Source organism: Parus major, chromosome 10, assembly GCF_001522545.3.
Source record: "Parus major isolate Abel chromosome 10, Parus_major1.1, whole genome shotgun sequence".
NCBI lineage: Eukaryota > Metazoa > Chordata > Aves > Passeriformes > Paridae > Parus > Parus major.
In genome coordinates this window covers 13,907,645-13,914,722 of record NC_031779.1, presented here as the reverse complement: position 1 = coordinate 13,914,722, position 7,078 = coordinate 13,907,645, and the positions used below count along the sequence as shown (strand labels likewise).

Here is a 7,078-nt window from a genome sequence, read left to right as displayed (position 1 = left end):
AGAGTGGCACAGAAATCCCGTTCCTAAGGCTCTCCAGCTGAAAAATATCCATTCTTTGGAGCTCTTTGGTCTCATTTGCCAGGGTTAAGCTGCACCCAGCAGCTTCAGGGGGGGCTGAGCACAGCACTCAGTCTGTCCTGGGCTTGTTAACACAGGCAGACAGCACACACAGATCAATAGCCAGGGTCTGAGGTTTCACAGCAGGTCATCATTTGATCTGGTAATAAATCTTCTATGGTTTATTACTGGGGGCAACAGAAGTAGAAGGAAAACATGGTTTTCAGCCTAGCCGTGACAAATGGGTTATAGGGATGGAATGTCTGAGTGGTGGTCTGAGTTATTTCATTAGGAAACATTAAACACTGATTTTGTTCTCTGCAGGTGAGATGCTGTCCAATGAAAATGTCAAAACACAGCAAAATGAGTTCAAGAAATAAAACAGCCCCAAAATAAGGAAAAAGATCCTCAGCTGGCATTGTTAGGACACTCTGGGACTGGCACCATCCCTGTCCCCTTTTGAGTTGTGGGGAGAAGAAGTAAGCTGTCCAACCCTCTAACCTTGCAGCTTCAGTGGAATGGAAGGGTTTTAGGCACTCCATTCCCCATGCTGCTCCTGCAACACCTTTACTTGCATTAAATTGGAGCCACAGCTGTGTGCTGTGCAGGCACTATTATCCTGAGCTGAGAAGAACCCTTCTTTTCCTCTTTTAGCCTTTCCTCAGTGCAGATTAAGGCACAGAGCCAGACAGGGAGCAGTAGTTCCCCCACTGATACCAAGAGGAAGAAAGGTACCATTTGTTGGAAAATCTCCCTAAAATAAACAGGAACTACTCACCAAAGTTGTAATCCAGCAGTCTTCTGCTCTCCCTGCTCCTACAGCCCCCTCTCTGCTAATGCTTCACTGATCACAGCTCTTAGAAGTGCTTACAGGTGCCCTTAAAAGCAGTGTGGTGTGAGCTGGTGTCCCTCCACCTCACGCAAAAAACCCCTCAAACAAACAATTAAAAAACCAAAACAAAACAAAAAACCCCTCCAAAAACCAAACAACACCTCCCCACCCCAAACCCCCACAAAAAAAAAAAAACCCAAAAAAACAAAAAACAAAAAAATTCTGGATAAGATTCTGTACTTTTTTTGGTTTTCAGCTACAAAATGCCTAATGGAAATCAGTGAGCAGGAGATAAAGAGCTGAAGTCTCTGTTTGTCCAATACCTGTCCAGAGCACATGGAAATCCCAGACATGTTTCTGCCACAGCAAATCCCACGGATTCACTAAAGTGCACAAGCTGGATCTTACATGGCTTTGGGAAATCTGGGGCACCATGGGACCAACTTTGATCTGGTAACACTTGAATCAAATTATTTAAATGCTGTGTCTTACACTTCTCTTAGAAATGGCCACAGCAAATAAAAATATTATAAAGAAATTATCTTCCTTAAGTGTTTGCTCTGAGTTTAATGGAAGTGTTCTCATTTGGAAGGATTCCTGCCTATGAAAATATTTGCTAACTCCTAACTCATGGTCTGTGGCTATTGCAAGCTGCTCACTGTCAGAAAAACATCCATGCCATTAGTGAATAACCCAGAGCCCTCATTGAATCAGTTTTCATTTCCTTGTGTGGATGCAGTGAGATTTGTTGGGAACTGGCAACTTGCATATGAGAACACAGATGTCCCAATATTCCTCCCAAAGGGTGGGGGCAGAATGCTGAAGACCTAGACATTGTAACAGTATAAAATTAATGAAATGTTTTTAATAACTAAGGTAGAGGCTTTTACTCAAAGAAACTCTGAAATGCCACGCCCAGCTTGTATGCTAAGGACAGTGAGAAAGCACGAGAATGAACCTCAACAAGTTTTATTGTCTCTGGAAAAGCATTTGTTGGACAAATCTCTGTGTGTGCATAAAGGTCCAGCCCTTACTTAGTTCTTTATGTAGCTTTTAGTGGGAGACATTTTACAACCTTGTTTGGATAAGAAAGAATATTGTGACCAGACAGCTGGGCAAATACTTCACCTTGGGAAAACCCCAGCTGGCGTTTCCTGCCTCCTGACTCCCAATAAATAGGAAGTTTCCACAGGCTGGCTCTCCATCTCCAAAGCTGCCTCCAGCCTTGCAGCCCCTCATGCACTACAGGGTTAACCAGAAGCCAGGCTGTAAAAGCAATTCCAGCCCTCACTAATCCCATCCACTGAGCTGTGAATCTGTTCCCGAGGTTTCCCAGCACAGCTCATTGCTGCATGTGTCTTTATATTATAGCAGAGCACTTTATCTTTAGGCTGAATTTTTGTAGGGCTGTTGAATATAGGGATGTTTCAAGCTGCTCTGTCCAGATAAAGGATTTGGGCTGGACTTCTTGGAAATGCAGGATTTGTGTCCCCAACCAGAATGTTTTTCCTTCTGGAATGTGCCCCAAATGCCCCTAACCTGGGAGAGCAAAAAAAAAAGAGTAGGATGCCCTGGGTTTTATCATCACAGCTTGATCTTTCTGGTGGCCTTTGAGCTGCTGACAGCAGTACAGTCTCAGGTATTTAGACATGGTCCTTTCCCTTCTGGGTTCACTCCCCTGGGACTTCTCTGGCTCACAGTTCTCTTGGAATCTCCCTGATTCATGTGTCTTCTGGACGTCTCCTGTGCTTGTCACACGTGGGAGCTGCCTCGGGGTAGGTGTCCTCTGGCAACCTTGTACTGGTGCAACTGGAGCCACCATGCTGAGGATGCTGGTGGTCAGGCTCTGATCTGTAACTGGGAAATACTGACAGACCCAGGAAAAAGCAAAGGCTGATGACTGTCTCTTACCCAGCTGATCTGGATGCTGAGGACCCAGATTGACTCAGAAAGCTCCCAAAACCCTTTTCCCATCTTTTTATTCCCACACCTCTGATTGCATCTTAGTCATGGCTGTGAATGCTGGCTTTCTTTCCTCCCCCAAATATTCCATTTACTCTAACAAGACATGGATTGCACTTAATTGTTTATCTGAACTGATGCTGTAAACTGTTTAAATGATTCATCCATTAATATTCAAGGTGGATGCTGCTTTCACACGTTTCACTGTGCGGAAAAACAAGAGACGCACGTGTTATTTTAATGAATCAATAATTGCCTCTCATAAAACGTTATGAAGATAGGGCACACCACTATTTATTAGATACTTATTTTAGGTTGTTTCACTTAATTTGGTGATAAACGCTGGCATTTACCTGTGAAAGGAAGGTGCTTCTCCCCAGACCATTGTGGGTTTGTTTGTGGTGCCCACACAGGGAGTGATGCACTGGAGCATTGTTAGGAGAGGCAGGATTCCAGCCTCCAGTAGTGATATGCAGACCAGCATTTTGCCAGCCCAGTCTGCAAATGACTTTGTTCAGACCCAGTAGTTTCTGGGGAGAAAACAAAAAAATAAGAGGGAAAACCAACCCTAATTGCTTTTTCAGGCACAGTGCAGGGCAGCTGGACAGAAATTGTCTCTCTGGCACAAGCATCTTGCTTCAGCCCTTCCCCTGCTCACTGCACACACTTGGCAACGGGACCCCTCTGTGTCCTGAACAAGGATCAATTCATCATGTGGAACAGGAGTCAAGCCCACTCCCAGGAGTAATTACTGGGAACATGGGGATTGAATGACTAAAGCCCCATTTAAGTGACAGGAATTCTGCCTTTCATTTCAGCGTGGCCAGGATTTACTTGCAAGAAAAGAGGGGAAAGTTCCTAAGATTTCATTCAATTTGGATAAGTACCAACAGTTTGTTTGGTTATCCCAGAGCCTTTTATCTGCAGTAAATACAAAAAGAAAAGGCCTTTGAGAAGACAGATTGAGAGGGTGTTAAATAAGTTGTTACCCTTTCCTTGTTCTGAGTGCAAGCAGCCAGTGCTCATGCATAGAGGTTCTAAAAGGCTGCCTACATACGATCAAGAAGTAAATTGTATTTAAGACTTTAATGATGGAAATTTAACTTGCTGCTTTGGGCTTACCCTGGCCAAGCCAGTGGATCGATGCACGACGGTCATGCATTATTTTAGCTGAAGTTCTGCTGACAAATGGTGATGAGTTTGCAGGGAATTATTCAAGAGACATAAGCAGCTACAGGCAAGGAGTGTTTTTCCTTTATCAGAACTTGCCAAAATGTGATTCTGAGAAGCCTGTGCTTCAGTGAAACTTTGTCTCCTGACTTCTCACCTCCAAAAGTCTCCAGTTCTTGCCCAGAATGGAACTCTTGTGATGCAGACAGTGGTCTGGTTTCAGTGTAATTCTTCCCTGCTCTGGTGCCAGAGAGGTTTGGAGACTGAATCAATATTTGCAACAATTACAAAGGAACTTTACCTTCAAGCCTTCTGAGCTCAGCTGGCTTTTAAACTTGTCAGAAATAATTCTCCACCATCTTCTTGCAGGTTTTAGCAGTAGACCTGAACATACAGCCACACTGAATAGGCAGATGGTCCAATCCCAGCTACCTGTGCAAAGGTGACTCTGGATTTGCATGATGCCACTTTGAAAAAGAAGTAAAGGAGTTCTGAGAAGCTGAAACACATCTACATAATATCATTTCAGTCAGGTGCTCTGGGCAATAAATATTTTCATGCAGCTAATTTATTCTCCTTAAAAAATGTCCCATGGGAAGAAATATCATATGGTTGATTGTTCATGAACATTTAAAGAGTTTCCTATCTGGCAATTATTTCTCCTTCTGACAGAATATCAATCCAGCCATTCTGTCAGCTCCTGTGCTTTAGTTTAGTTACTACCACAGTTACTGCTACAGCAGTAAAATTTATTGATCAGACATTCTTGCTTTACAAGGTAGAAACAGAGGGCTGTGACTGCTCATTCCCCCACAGCATGCAGTAACTGTCTTTGGAGGTGAAGAGCCTTGAATGTTTATGGAGTTGCAGACTGTATTTTCCAAACTGGCTGTTAGGAATGACAACCAAAAAATAGAATCATTGAGCAAGCAGGAAGGGAAAAAAAATAATGTTTGGGCTCTCAGTAAGCACTGTTCACCTCTGGGTGTAGGTATCATTGTCTGCTGCTGACTAGTGTAGAACTAGCAGTGAGCTCCATGGAATCCTCCCTTTCCCTCCCTGCTCGTTCTCTCCCTGGAAAGTGCTGCTCAAGGCCTGCAGGGCAGATGGAAAATCCCATTTGTGTGAAGTAACACAGCTGCAGAGCAGAGCCTTCACTGGGTGAAGGTCTGTTCTGCTCCCAAGGCCAGGGGACTGCTCTGCATCCTGACCCACAGCACCACCAGCATCCCCAGCTCTGCTGCCGTGCTCCTGCTGCCGGCACGGAGACAGGGAGGGAGCGAGAGGCACTGCTGGCTTTTGGCAGCTGTTGTCTCATTAGTTCTCCATTAACTATCAGGAACAACATGTGAGGCATTCCCACACCCCTCTAGCTGTCAAAAGTATTAAAATGCCCAGTGCCATCTGACTGGGAATGTGGAAGGCAGTGGTGGAAAGACAGGACACATTAAGCAGCTCAGAAACCGAGGGGCCAGCTGGTATCTTAAGAGGGTGTCATTTGTAAGGCACAAATGGGTCTAAGTGAGCACAAGGGAGCCTCTGACCCTGAGCACTGAAGCACATACTTCTCTTTAAGGAGTTAGTAATTCCACTAAATTCATTGGCAACAATATTTTTGACCAACTCTTTTCTGAGTCTAATGTTCCCTAGATAAAAACTAGAAGTGATAATATCAGCTTGCCAGTTGTTGAGGCTTATGGGCTAAATGTGTGCAGAGTGCTGTGAGATAGGAACCTAGGAAACAGGCCCAAAGAGGACTCCAAGGGTACCAAATCCCATAGGTACATCCAGCACTTAATATCTTTGATAAATTTAGCAAGCTCCATCCTGAAGCCTGTTAAATTTCTCACCCAAAGGATTTTGGCTAGCAAGCTATTCACAAATGTTACCTTTCTGAGGATTAGAACCACGGCTGTTTGTGTGGGCAAATGATGAAAAGAAAATGCATTTAGGAAAAGATTATCAGCTGCATCATGAGCCAAAAGGAACAAGTGTACTCTGAATAGTCCTGCCTGCTCTGGGCACTGTCCTCTTCCATGGGTTATGTCACAGTTCTCCTCCAGGCATTGTCCCATTACTCCTTTCTGTTGTCTCCCTCTCCACCTTCTTCCTACTGATTTTTGGATTCTCTCCTCCTCTTCCACTTGATTTTGAACATCAGAAATCCAGTCCCCCCTTAAAATCCAGGAACATGGACATTGACCCTTTTGCACTGAGCTCCTGGAACCCTGTCAGCATTCAGCCACATCCCAGGCTGGGGTCAGGCCCTGGCTGCAGAGAAGATCCTCTCCATTCCAGAAGACAGCATTTCTTCCCTTTGTGCTGGAATGGAATCCATGGAACCATGGAATGATCTGTATGGGGAAAATGGAGAGCCTGATGGAGGAGTGTGGGAAGAGTGGCTGTGCCACCACCCCCAGGCTGTCCATAACCATCAGGATGATGATGACTGAGCCAGTGTTGGGAACCACAAAAGCAGGAAGGAGCCAAACATGCAGCATTAGAACATTATTTTTCTCCTCTTTTCACTAATTATTTCCTAGGATGAGAATTTGCTTTTGCTCAACATTTTAAAATTGAGGCTACTCTTTGTGCAGTGGTCACAATCTGCCCAACATTCACATCTGATGGTGGGGACAGGACCTGGTTTTGGATATCATCCATCAATGACAGATCCACACTGCAGTGTGATGGAGGGCAAGGCAGGGAGGAAGGAGGGGGAATGGGAGATGCTGAGGGCTGGTAAGCAGCACACAGAAATCTCATTTTCAGTTGCCAGCTCAAAAACAACCCCAGCTTGCTGTGGCCCAAAGCCATTTCCTGTTGAGTGTAATGACTTTGGTACTTGCTCTGCACATATTAGACAGGCAACCAAAAGAAAACAACAGCAAAAAGCCGTCTTTGAAAATGAAGCAGACAGTGCTAACAGCAGCTATCCATCTTAGTCTCCATTTCTCCCTGGAAACAGATCCCAGCAATTAGCAGGACACCCAAATCTTTCATGGATATAAGAAAATGTTAAATAAACTCCAAAGCTACTTCTGTCTCTCTGTGAGC

General features: G+C 44.6%; 1 long non-coding RNA gene across 1 annotated transcript; it reads right to left on the bottom strand.

Moving 5' to 3' along the window:
• Positions 1 to 1,842: 1,842 nt before the first annotated feature.
• LOC117244947 lies at positions 1,843 to 6,393 on the bottom strand. Its single transcript, XR_004498960.1, has 2 exons — positions 3,205 to 6,393; positions 1,843 to 3,055 (listed from the first exon to the last, which is right to left on the bottom strand). It is a non-coding gene; the product is annotated as an uncharacterized LOC117244947 (long non-coding RNA).
• Between the last annotated feature and the right edge of the window lie 685 nt (positions 6,394 to 7,078).